A 13602-nucleotide genomic window follows, 5' to 3' on the forward strand; every position below is an offset into this window, starting at 1 on the left:
CTGTTTACTGCCTACTGGCGGATGAGAGCTAATCAAGGTCAGCTTCTCATCACAGCTCACAGCAAACTAGCCCGTCCTTGAATCCCACACTTCCCCCCTTTCCTCAAAATAAAAAAAAAGGAAGGCATAGCAAAACATTCCCAGTTCATAGCATCACATTACTTCAATCTATTACAAAGCAAAACTAAAAAACAAATCTGAACACCAGCTGCCTAACTAAACCGTAACAATATCTTCCGCAGTGCCCTGCTCTCACCTATTACATCCCTCCTCCAGGTAATGCAAGTGGCCCAAGGGACCAGGAGGGTTCCACCAAGGTGCAAACACCCACAAAACAGGTTTCCAAATAAGGGCTTCCACTGCAGCAACATGGGGCAGCAGGCAGAAGGCCGTTGTATTTATGGCACTCTGCGCCAAAATCAGCCAAGGCCGGACCCACTTCGCCGGAATCCACCTGGGACCTTGAAAACAATCTCAGCTAGGCCACCTGGCATTCCCCTACTTTCTCATAACAACTTTATCTCATCCCTCTATTCTTGTAACCACGCTGCTGTAATTTTCCACCAAGGCAGCATAGGGAAGATGCAACCGAACATCTCCCCCCTATTCTTAAACACACAAAAAAAAATTAAAAACATCCAAAAAACTACGCCAAACTTTATAGCAAAAGACATGCAAAACAAAACAAAAAAAAATAATATATCTCATGCTACAAAACTCACCTATAACCATGCAATTCTCAACATATAACACCACCAACACCAAACAAAACAAACATAAACCAACAAGGGTAAAACAAATAAATGGTATAAATTCTGCAGGATTCCCCCCTTCTCTATAGCACACCAACTTGTGGCAAACTTCTATTACCAAATCATCCCTCAGATGTCAGGCGATCAAACTGACACTGAGGGAGCGGGGGGTCCTAAAAAAAAACAAAACACAACATAAACCACATAAAACGCAAAAAACAATTCTGGCCAGAAAACAAACAAACCAACACCACAAAACGAAACATAAAACACATAACATAAATTTGACTCTATAAATAAATGCATGGTATATCAAATGCTATGCAGCTAACATCAATTTTCTTTAATATCTAAAAAACAAAAAACAGGTCTACTCCTACTGGGCAATCAATTATTACTAAAAGCATACAAATACCTCTATAAATCAAGCATACATCAATAAAAGCATTTACATATGCAATGGCTTCCCAGCGTGCTTCTAAATACAAAGCTAGGCACAGCTCAAAATTGCTTACCACATACATGCCTATAAAACCTACTACAAGCTCAAATACATAGCACTATATACATTCTGCCGCTAATGCAACAAAATTATTCATAGCCAAACAATTGTAAACTAATTTCTTTGCCTAAATTCATTTACAAAAACATCAAAAACTTTTCTCTAGCATCTTTACAAAATTCAGCTGCTATTCCCTCTAGCAACCACAAAATTAACTTCTCACTTCTCTAAAAAATCACTAGCTTATTTTCCAACAGCCACTAATTAACTCAAAACACCATTCCAAACATCCTCCTGAAATTGAAATCCCAAGCTTAAACTTAAATCCCTTTCCTATCCACTACACCCTCAAAAAATCCCAAGCTGCATTCCAAGCCTTTATCTGTAGCCTGCCCGCTTGGGCCCGATCCTTTTTTCCTCTCCAAGGTCCCTATCTGTTGCCTGCCTGCTTGGGCCCGATCCTTTTTTCCTCTAACTAAACCGTTCCTTACATGAACACCAACTTATTCCACTATCAATTTAGCTAGGAGGGTGTACTTCTTAACTAGCCCCCACCCTTCTAGTCTCTACTGCGAGCAATTATCTGTACTTTCCCACCATGGGGGCTACATTCTCATGCATATAACTTTAATTACAACATCTGCATTCAGCCTATTTTAAATATAGGCTACATCTAGTATCAAGCAGTCTACAACAACCAATAATCAGCACATAACACAAAATCTACAAAAATCTAATAAGGCTAACAAAAGCACTTTATATAAAGATGCTTTGGATCACATAAATTCAAAGCCATCCTCCCAAATTACCTAAATTTATGCCTAAATAACCCACAACTCCCCCCTTGAGAATGCTCAACAAACCTTTTGGCTGAGTTTTCTCAAACTTTAAAAACAAAAAACAATTAAACTCTAAAAAACTGGGGTTAGTAATGGGGGGGGGGTAATATCAGTACAATCCAATTAGGGAGGGCAATATATGCTAAAAAATTTATCCAAAACACAGGGCGCAGCCTGTAAAATAAATCCCAAAATCCAATTAACATCACATTTCTCAGCAGGAGTCCCAAATTTCTTCCTGCCAGTGTACAATTCTTTGTTTCTTCACCAGGGTCAGTTCTCAATGTCTTTTTAGTCAGGAATTTCTGGACTTTGGCAATATCAACAACATAAGTGTTTTTTCTTCTTTTCCACCACCGTCATGGTTCAACTTTTACGGGGGAAATTATCAAAACACACACAAAAAAAATTCCAATAACACAATGGAGCTAAAAAAAAAATTAAATAAGCCAATCATCAGTAGGAAAATTCTCCTGATGTGAAGGGGTCTTTTGCAGTAAGAATCATGGGTCCAGGCAAAGCAAAATTTTATCTCAATTAATAAATCATTCAGGGAGGATCAAACAGAAAAAATCCTAGCATAGCAAACAAGCAACTATCCTCCAGGGGCCCAGGTTGTGTACATCTTGTTGCTCTTTCAGTCATTCCATCCACCATTGCAGCAGACATCTCTGATACTGACACAATTGCAGGTTCTTCACTCCTACTATGTGCAGCCTCAAATCCCAAATGAGCAGTGGTAATATCTTGGACTAGTTCAGGAAATAATTTTTCAGGCACTGCTTCTAAAGGCTTCAAAGTGTCAGCTGAGGTTCCCATAGGCGTTACAGTTCCTGCAATAATTCAATCGCTGCAGCTGTGACAGGCACAAATGCTTTTTGAGCCTCAGAGCTTTCAATACTAAAAATGGGTGAGCCAGTATCTGCCAGCTGCACAGCTAAAATCTCTTGCTGATTGTCATTTGAACTTGTCGCAGTCAGTAGAAATGTTTGTTTTGCTTCCATAGGCTCCTCTTCGTCTCCTTTCCACACACAGGCAGTTCTTGAGGACATATGTCGCTCTGTAGAGGGGCCCCATTTACAACTGCCCCTGGGCATTCTGATACTAGGTTAGATGGCTCATCTCCTACATCATTCTGCATGGGGCCTCAGCTGCAACCGCTTCAGTGTGCTCTGATTCCAAGGTAAACACAGTATCTTCTACCTCTGTCTTCACAGGTGTCTCAGTTACCCCACTCTGCATTGCATCCATAGGGAAGGGGTCTCCAACCGGCAACACAGAAGGCATTCCGGGCGTTGGGCGGCAGAGCTCAGAAAGGGCCGCCTGCACTTCTGCCTCGGCCGCGAGAGTTTCTACTATCTCCTTCGCCTTATGCCATACTGGACTCAGGGAGAAGGCCTCCTTATCGCCCTGAGCCACCGACTTCCAAAGCTCAGAGCCTAGTCGCTCCCAAACAGTTTTATCAAATATTGTACTTGATTGAACAGAAAGTCCCCTTCTCCATCCCCACCGCAGCAGATGGGATAACGTATCAGAGGGGAGCTTCTCTCCCTGCCGCTCCGCGATGCGTATCAGATATCCATGCACCGTCCTTTCTTCCGCTGATACAGCGGTTCCCATGGTAGCTGCTCACCTCTGGGCTGGGGTGTGCCTCCCTTTTCAGACGCCCTGCGGCTTGCCGCTCGACACTGAGCTCAGGTGCGCCCCTCTTTTCGGGCGTCCTGCGGCTCCTAGCCGCTCAACACTGAACTCAGGTGCGCCCTTCCTTTCGGACGCCCTGCGGCCGCCGCTCGACACTGAGCTCAGGTGCGCCCTTCTTTTCAGACGCCCTGCGGCTGCCGCTCGACACTGAGCTCAGGTGCGCCCTTCCTTTCGGACGCCCTGCGGCCGCCGCTCGACACTGAGCTCAGGTGCGCCCTTCCTTTCGGACGCCCTGCGGCTCCTAGCCGCTCAACACTGAGACTCAGGTGCGCCTCCTTTTCTTCTTTTCAGTTCAGGCCACCAACACTATCCTCATTCAATCACGTCGGGTCACCATTTGTTGCGTCGCAGGAGAGCATGGACAGAGTCTGACAACCCATGTGATCATAAGCAGAGTACTTTATTCATTTCCAGCATGCTCTTATATACAATTATATCAAGCAATCAAGCAGTTGCTAATTGGTTAATAAAATACACACAAGCACAGCTGAAACTTCCTTGGATAATTGCCATTCCATGCAACCTTTTGATTTATTATTCTGTTTACTGCCTACTGGCGGATGAGAGCTAATCAAGGTCACCTTCTCATCACAGCTCACAGCAAACTAGCCCGTCCTTGAATCCCACAGAGATCCTCCCATGGACAGGTGATAATCATTCCCTTGTCTCTGTTGGGTATTCCATTGATGTAGGTTGGTCCCAGCCTGTCCTTAATGACCCATTCATATCACTCCATAACAGCTACGTGACAAAACACCTCATGTCTCCTGCTTTTTAGAATCATGGCAATACCAACCACAGAGGAAACTATGATGTGTATTGGCATCATACAAGTATCACCAAAATTCCCACCTCTCTCTCACACACACTGCTCACAGCCCTTGAGAGAAAGCAACGCACAGGAGCTGGACGTTAGTCCAGTGAACACAGTGGAGGACAAGCTGCAATCCTCAAACCCTGGTGAAAAAGGAGAGGCAAGCGCGTGCCCGGGATGGCAAGCCGTGGGGCCGCCCGGATGGGCCCGGTGAGGGGGGCAGTCAGGCAGCCTTCGGCGACTTGCCTGCGGGAGGGCCGCCGGTCCAGCGGATTCAGCAGTGGGTACGTTATGGGGATTGATGCCGGCCTATGATTTCAGGTATAACTGCCTCTATGAAATCAAGTGTCTGTGTGTTTCACCAGATTTCATCTTCTCCATTAACTTTGCGTAGCCATGTACAAGGGGAGCTGTACCCCAACACGTCATCTTATCGGTGTAAAAACTGTACAGGCTACGTCACCACCCTGTGACATCCTCAACAAAGTGCCCATTTGTGCCTGGGTAGGGGCCCTGCTCTGGGAGGAGGATGCAGCAAGGACTCAGGGTCGGTGGCCGGGGTCTCTGTGCTCAGAGATGGGGAGGTTATGTGGGGAGGGGGGTAATGAGCGGGAGAGGGAGGTCAAGAGTTAAAATAATAATATTTGGGGAAAACATGTATATAAGTGAAACAGAACAGAAATAAAACTGGAGTGTGGGTTCTAAAGCAACAAGGCTTGGGTAGGGATTCGAGGTTAAAGCTCTGGGATCCCCCAGCGCTCTAGATCCCCAAACCTCTCCTCCCTCCCACTGACCCACCCAGCCCACTTCCTGGGTGCCCTTCCTCCACACTCCCCTCCCCTTCTTCCCATTACTCTCAGCCGGCATCACCTCCCGGCACCTTGGGAGCTTCTTGTGTTCCCTCCTCGTCTCTCACAACCTCCTCCGTCCCTGCTGCTTCTTAGCTCTAACCCTGCACATGCCCTCCCCATGTCCTGGCACCCCAGAATTAGCTACTCCTCCTCCCATGGCTCTCTTATCCCTTCACCCATGGGGTCATGAATGGCAACATTATACACTCTTCTGTCAAACCAGGAGCTCATCTGACTGTCACACAAGCCACGCATCGGTCACACACCTCTTTACTCAATTTAGAATTCTACAGGAGGTATATTTTCCTCTTAAAATGAGGAAAAGGCATGAAAGCGACAGTTATTAATGTAGCCAATAAGGACACATTAAATGCAATTTCAAAATGACTGATGACAAATGTCTAAAAATTATTCTAGTGGGTGGGAGATGAGGCAAAAAAGTGGGGGCAAGGAAACTTGTCAAAACTTGTATGAATAAAGGTATAAAGTTATTACTGCTCAGGTTCTTTAGAGACCCCACAGCTTGTAATGACCAAGGTAACAGAACTCCTTACCCAGGGAGGTCACGTTCTCATAGTTCTCCTGCATGACATCCCAGTAGAGGGCTCTCTGAGTGGGGTCCAGCAGAGCCCCCTCTCCCCTGGTGAAATGCACAGCCACCTCCTCGAAGGTCACCGGCCCCTGAAAGAGCAAGAGTCCAACACTCAGGACCTGCTGCCCCACTCACAGCCCCACACTCATGGGGGAGAGGAGCCAATCAAATGGGAGCTCTGGGTGGCTCACAGTCAGAGTCCCACCTCCACACCACTCAGAGCAGCCAGGAAACACCAGGGGGAGGGGACGAAGCGAGAGCCCCTTGTCTCTCCCAGCAGATCCATCCCCCCCCTACTAGCCACAGACGGGCACAGGAGATGGAGGCCCTGGCAGGTGCAGGGAGAGCTCGCTGGCAGGAGCCCAGCGCTGTTCCCATTGTGAAGAGCTGGACGGGGCCAGACTCAGTGGGGGCAGACGACATGACGGTCCAGGGGCCTTGCTGAGGGGTTCCTCCAGCAGGGTGTCCTGTCCCTCCTCCCCCCACTTCTCTTCAGCTGTCTGCCCCTGCAGCTCTTCCTGCAGCCCTGCCCCCCCCACTTGGAGCTGCCCCCGGCCAAGCTGCTCCCAGGAGCCTCCTGTGCTGTGCAGGGGGGAGGGGGGGTTGCTGATGTCGGGGAGGCCCCACCCTCCTGCCTCTGTGCCCAGTCTCTGCTGAGCTCCCCCAGCCAGCACCTACTAACCCCACCCACGCGGAGGGGAGTGACACACGCCAGCAAATTCCCACCTATCCAAGGACAAATGGGTGCAGATAAACCGGCTGGGTTCACATCCCAAAGCTGAGGAGAATTTAAGAATTACAGAGAAAATAGGGCAAAATAAGAGACTAGAGAGTCAATAATTTTAGGAAAACGAGGAATCTCCTTGGATTTTCTAGCCATATGTGGGGAGGAGAGAGAAGGGGAAGAACCAGAGAGAATTCTTCTCAGGTTATGAGACGGAAAGAAATGGCACAAACAGGGAAAGGATGCAAGTGGCTCCCCCCCCGTGGCCATAGGCGTGTGCAGCACATTTCATTAGGGTGTGCACCCAGGGAGCCCCCCCCAGCCCCACCCCATCCACTGCCTCCCACTTCCTGCCCCCTCAGAACCCCAACCCCTGCTCCTTGTCCCCTGACTGCCCCCTCCTGAACCCCACTGTAACTGCCTCCCTAGGACCCTACCTGTCGTCCTGACCCTTATCCACACCCCACCCCAGACAGACCCCCGGGACTCCCACGCCCCATCCAACTGCTCCTCGCCCCTTACAGGACCCCCAGAACTCCCGACCCATCCAACTCCCTCTGCTGCCTGCCTGCCCTGACCCCGCTCCACCCCCACCCCCCGAACCCTCAACCCATCCAACCCCCCTGCTCCTTGTTCCCTGACCGCCCCCTCCACAGGCCTCCCCAACCGCTAATCACCTCCCCCCCCAACTATCCACCCCCCTCCCCACCTCCTGGCAGCTCTGTCTAGTGGCTGCTCCCACCCACACACTCAAAGTGGCAGAGGAGGTTCCCTCTCCTTCAGGGGGAAGGTTGCCTAGTGGTTAGGCCACAGGACTCAGGCTCAGGTGTTCTGGGTTTGAGTCTCTGCTCTGCCACAGACTCCCTGTTTAGCCTTGGGAAAGTCACTTCACCTCGTTGTGCCCTAGATCCCATCTGCCCAATGGGGCCAACACTGACCTGCCTCCTGGGCTAAATCCATCCATGGCTGGGTGATGGGGGGGAATGGAGATACCAACATGGGGAAATTTGGGCTGAATTTCTGCACAGCCGGAGAGCGGGAGCCAGCTCCACAGGGGGGATGGGAGCGAGAGGGGCACAGGCCAGCTCCACACAGAGGGGGGTCAGGGCTTGGGCCCTGCAACTTTGCCACTAAGGTGGCTGGGGCTCCCAGCCGGGGACTTCAGCCCCACATCTTCTGCCAGGGTCCGGGGTTCTCCTCCCTGCCCCAGGGTGGCTCCTCTCCCACTCCATCCCCCGCCCAGGGCAGCTCCTGCTGGGGTCTGGGCTTCTCCTCCCCACCCTCCCCTGCCCCAGCCCAACTGGGCTCCCAGGGCACCCGCTGCTGTTGTGGCCGGAGCCGAGCCTGGCGGGCAGGGAGCAGCGATTCACACGGGGCCCTGGCAGAGACACCAGCCCGAGCGGGGCAGGGCAGCCCCAGGAGCGGGCGGGGGGGTCTGCTGCTGCTGGGCCCCCCCACCGACCCCTGGGGCTGTTTCGGGGGGTCTCACTCACTCCCCCAGGAGCGGGGGGGGAGCAGCAGAGTGGAGCCTGCCCAGCAAACAGCTGATCGCAGCTGCGCCCAGGCCGCCCCTGGGGAAAAGCTCAGCGGAGGAGGCTCCACAAGCTGCCGGCAGCGGGTCATTCCCGGGGGGGCCGAGCACCCGCCTGCAGCCGCCGCAGCCACCCCCCTCCCCCCGGAGCCCCCACGGGGGGGGAGCAGCCTCCCCAGCCGGGGCTCAGGGCATTGGGGTGCCGGGCTCCCCCCCTGCGCACGCCTGGGCCCGGGACACTCACACACACACTCTGCCCGGGGCTCCCCTGGTGCCCAGAGACCGAGCAACCCCGCCTGCCCCCGCCCTTCCCCGCCTGCAGCTCCGGCCTCTCCTCCCGCCCCGCCAGCCGCACCCCGGGAGCACCGGGCCCCAGGCTCTGTCCCCACCTGGAGCCCAGCGGGGCCGGGGGCAGCTCCTGCTGCAGCTGAGAACAGCGGCTCCGCTCCGGCCCGGGCGGCTCCAGCGCTGCTGGCAGCACGTGGCCACCAGGGAGCAGCTGCTGAGCCCGGGCTCCTGCGTCACACTGTGCCAGAGCCCCGCCCCCAGGAGCTGCCGCGCCCCCGGCCGGTGTCAGAGCCCCGCCCCCACGAGCGGCCCCGCCCCCGGGCTGTGCCAGAGCCCCGCCCCAGGAGCTGCCCCGCCCCGGGCTGTGCCAGAGCCCCCAGGAGCTGCCCCGCCCCGGGCTGTGCCAGAGCCCCCCAGGAGCTGCCCCGCCCTGGGCTGTGCCAGAGCCCGCCCCAGGAGCTGCCCCGCCCCGGACTGTGCCAGAGCCCCGCCCCAGGAGCTGCCCGCCCCGGCCTGAGCTAAAGCCCCGCCCCCAGGAGCTGCCCCCTCCCCGGGCTGTGCCAGAACCCCCCCCCCAGGAGCAGCCCCCCCCCGGGCTGTGCCAGAGTCCCGCCCCAGGAGCTGCCCCGCCCCAGGCTGTGCCAGAGCCCCGCCCCAGGAGCTGCCCCGCCCCGGGCTGTGCCAGAGCCCGCCCCAGGAGCTGCCCGCCCCGGCTGTGCCAGAGCCCCGCCCCAGGAGCTGCCCCGCCCCGGGCTGTGCCAGAGACCCGCCCCCAGGAGCTGCCCCGCCCCCCGGCTGTGCCAGAGCCCCGCCCCCAGGAGCTGCCCCCCCCCCGGGCGGTGCCAGAGCCCCGCCCCAGGAGCTGCCCCGCCCCGGGCTGTGCCAGAGCCCCGCCCCAGGAGCTGCCCCGCCCCGGGCTGTGCCAGAGCCCCGCCCCAGGAGCTGCCCCGCCCCGGGCTGTGCCAGAGCCCCCAGGAGCTGCCCCGCCCCGGGCTGTGCCAGAGCCCCACCCCCAGGAGCTGCCCCGCCCCTGGGCTGTGCCAGAGCTCCGCCCCCAGGAGCTGCCCCGCCCCGGCTGTGCCAGAGCCCCGCCCCAGGAGCTGCCCGCCCCTGGCTGTGCCAGAGCCCCGCCCCAGGAGCTGCCGCCCCCGGGCTGTGCCAGAGTCCCGCCCCAGGAGCTGCCCCGCCCCAGGCTGTGCCAGAGCCCCGCCCCCAGGAGCTGCCCCCCCCCCGGGCTGTGCCAGAGCCCCGCCCCCAGGAGCTGCCCCGCCCCCGGGCAGTGCCAGAGCCCCGCCCCCAGGAGCTGCCCCACCCCTGGTCTGTGCCAGAGCCCCGCCCCAGGAGCTGCCCGCCCCGGGCTGTGCCAGAGCCCCGCCCCAGGAGCTGCCCTGCCCCTGGGCTGTGCCACAGCCCCGCCCCAGGAGCTACCCCGCCCCGGGCTGTGCCAGAGCCCCGCCCCAGGAGCTGCCTCCCCTGGGATTTGTTCTCCTGTTTCCTTCTTCCCAGCACCTGCCGCTCCTTCCTGTGTCTGCAAACACCCCGGGAGGGCTGCAGCGCTGCTGGGTCTGTCTCCAGTGGCTGAAGTTGCCTCCATCTCTAATCACCTGGGGTGGAGGGAACGAAGGGAGGAGATGGGCCCAGGGTGTGAAAGCAGAATTAGGGGGCAGGGAAAGAAGGACTGTTTGGAAAGGTGGAAAGGAAAGGCTCCTGGGTGATCCAGATGGAGTCAGAAGCAGTTGGGCAGCAGAGGCTCAGATAAATGGAGGGGAACCCCCGGGGTGTCCCAGTGTTGGCCAGGGTGTGTACAGCACCTAGCACAATATGGGGTCCCGATCTCATTCATGGTCTGTGCAGCACCTGGGAGCCCTGATGTCTCTTTCCTCATCACAGGCACTGGGAATGGAGTGAGGGAAACCTCAGCACCTGAAGGGTTAATGCAGCCCTGTGTGCAACCCCTGCTAGGGTGACCAGACAGCAAATGTGAAAAATCGGGACAGGGAGTGGGGGTAATAGGAGCCTATATAAAAAGGCCCAAAAATTGGGACATCCGGTCACGCTAGTCCCTGCTGCGCTCACGAGGGGTTGGCTTAGAGAGTTGTAGTAATAACAGCAGCAAAGAGTCCTGTGGCACCTTATAGACTAAGAGACGTATTGGAGCAGGAGCTTTCATGGGTGAATCCCCACTTCATCAGACGCACCAATAGTCCCATATGGTCTAGCGGTCAGGCTTCCTGGTTTTCATCTATGGGACCTGGGTTCAACTTCTGGTGTGGGAACAGTGCAGAGCTTTTGCCCAGAGTGGAGACAGGAAATGAAAGAAACAGGAAGGGATCCTGCCAGCAGGAGAGTTAGACAGCGTGGGGAGGGGATCCCAGAAGTGGGGGTGGGGGGCAGAGGTCTGAGCGGAGACCAGGGAAGGATCCCAGCAGTGTGGGAAGTTGAGAGCACAGGCCTGGCATGGGGACCTGGAAGAGTGAATGTGTCCCTCTAAACCCATCAACTGCAGACTAGGCAGGACTGGAAGAATTACATATTTGTTGGTAATTGTCAATTTCTGTGTAAACGCACAACCCAATGGCAAAATATTTCCATCCATAATTATCAAAATTGGCAGATGGGCAAAGTAAGAAACATGCTGCTTGAGAACTTACCCTGTTGTAGGAGCAGCAGTGATCTGTGTGCTCCATATAACCTGTATGCCCAAAAGGTCTGTTACACTCCCCCCACCCCCCGCCCCATCTCCTCTCCCTCTCTGAATGCCTGTGAAGTGGCTTTCCCCCTCCCCTCCTGCAATGCTTGTGGGATGAATGAGCTGGTTGAACAGCTGGTTGAAGATCAGAAGAGCTCCTAGATAGACAAGGTGTCTGGGACTCTCATTAGGCAGCATTGTGAAAGCACAGCTGAGCACAGGGCCCCTTCCCCTTTTAAAGACCTGAACCTCATGGCCTGCGACTAGAGATGACTTGGCTGCATCCGGTGGGTCACACTCCACCTCAGCCAGTGTCCATGCAGGGTCCATGCTCTGGGTGTGTGAGTGCTGCCTAATGAGAGTCCAGACATCTTGGTACCTGGAAGCTCTTCTGATCTTCAGCCAGCCCCTTCATCCCACAAGCATTGCAGGAGGGAGGGGGAGGGGGAAAGCCACTTCACAGGCATTCAGAGAGGGAGAGGAGACAAAAGCGAGGGGGAGGGGAAGTATAACAGACCTTTTGAGCATAGAAATCACTGCTGTTCCTACAACAGCAGGGACAGGCCACTAGGAGCTGAGAAAAGGAAGCAAGCCTGTTTCTGCCTGGCTTTGAACCAGGGACCTTTTGCGTGTGAGGCAAACGTGATAACCACTACACTACAGAAACTCTGTCACAGGGCTGTGCCCTTCCCTTCATAAGAACATAAGAATGGCCATACTGGGTCAGACCAAAGGTCCATCCAACCCCATATCCTATCTGCCAACAATAACCAATGCCAGGTGCCCAAGAGGGAGTGAACCTAACCGGAAATGATCAAGTGATCTCTCTCCTGCCATCCATCTCCACTCTCTGACAAACAGAGGCTAGGGACACCATTCCTTACCCATCCTGGCTAATATCCATTGATGGACTTAACCTCCATTAATTTATCTGCAAAAAGAACAAAGAGAACATGTGGCACTGCTCCCGACCCGCAGCCCCCTGGGTTCCCCCCAGCTCTACCGGTGCCCCTCACTCCCAACCCGCAGCCCCTGCCATCCCAGTCCTGAACTCCAGACTCACAGCTCTGCTGGTGCCCCTCACTCCCGACCCGCAGCCCCTGCTATCCAGTGCTGACCTCTAGATTCACAGCTCAGCTGGTGCCCCTCACTCCTGACCTTGCAGTCCCCCATTTGTGTGACAGAGTAATAAAGAATGCAGGAATTTGAAACAACACTGACTTTATTGCCTCTGCAAGTAGAGCTCAAAGGAGGGAGGGGAGGGCAGCCTCCAGCTGCTATGATATTGCAGGCAGGACTGACTCTCCATTAGACAAAGCTTAAAGAAGAGAATGACCTGGGAGTCATTCCCATTTTTGCCCAGGCGCCCCTGGGCGACCTCACCGAGGCCAGCCAGGAGCACTCACGGGATGACGATGACTGATACCAGTCCTACTGTACCGTCTGCTGTCTGGAAGGGAAGGGAAGGGAAGGGGATGCTGCTGTGTAGCGCTGCAGCACCGCGTCTGACAGCAGCATCCAGTAGACATACGGTGACATTGAAAAAAGGCAAGAAATGATTTTTCCCCTTTGCTTTCACAGGAGTGGGGAGCGGGGGAACGACATATACCCTGAACCACCCGCAACAATGTTTTTGACCCTTCAGGCTTTGGGAACTCAGCCAAGAATTCAAATGGTTTTCGGAGAGTGCGGGAACTGTGGGATAGCTACAGTCATCAGTCGCCCCTCCCTCCATGAGCGTCCATTTCATTCTTTGGCTTTCTGGTACGCTTGTCTCAGCTCCTTAAGTTTCAGCACTGTGTTGAGTCCCTGCTGTGGCCTCTGTCTATCATGGCCTTGGAGATTTTTTCAAATGCTTTGGCATTTTGTCTTTTGGAACGGAGTTCTGATAGAATAGATTAATCTCCCCATACAGAGACCAGCTTCAGTATCTCCCGTACGGTCCATGCTGGAGCTCTTTTTGGATTCTGGGACTGCATGGTCACCTGTGCTGATCGGCGCGCCATGCTGGGCAAACAGGAAATTAAATTCAAAAGTTCATGGGGCTTTTCCTGTCAACCTGGCCAGTGCATCCCAGTTCAGATTGCTGTCCAGAGCGGTCACAATGGTGCACTGTGGGATAGCGCCCGGAGGCCAATACCATCGAATTGCGGCCACACTAACCCTAATCAGACATGGCAATGCCGATTTCAGCGCTACTCCCCTCGTCGGGGAGGAGTACAGATACCGGTATTAAGAGCCCTTTATATTGATATAAAGGGCTTCGCTGTGTGGACGGGTGCAGAGTTAATGCGATTTAACGCTGCTCAATTCGATATA

The 13602-nt window shown here is 54.6% G+C and overlaps 1 non-coding gene across 1 annotated transcript; it reads right to left on the reverse strand.

Moving 5' to 3' along the window:
* Positions 1–11877: 11877 nt before the first annotated feature.
* Positions 11878–11950, reverse strand: TRNAV-CAC. Its single transcript has one exon. It is a non-coding gene; the product is annotated as a tRNA-Val (tRNA).
* Positions 11951–13602: the final 1652 nt, after the last annotated feature.

Source organism: Mauremys reevesii, unplaced genomic scaffold (genome assembly GCF_016161935.1).
Source record: "Mauremys reevesii isolate NIE-2019 unplaced genomic scaffold, ASM1616193v1 Contig83, whole genome shotgun sequence".
In the NCBI taxonomy this organism is placed as follows: Eukaryota; Metazoa; Chordata; order Testudines; family Geoemydidae; genus Mauremys; species Mauremys reevesii.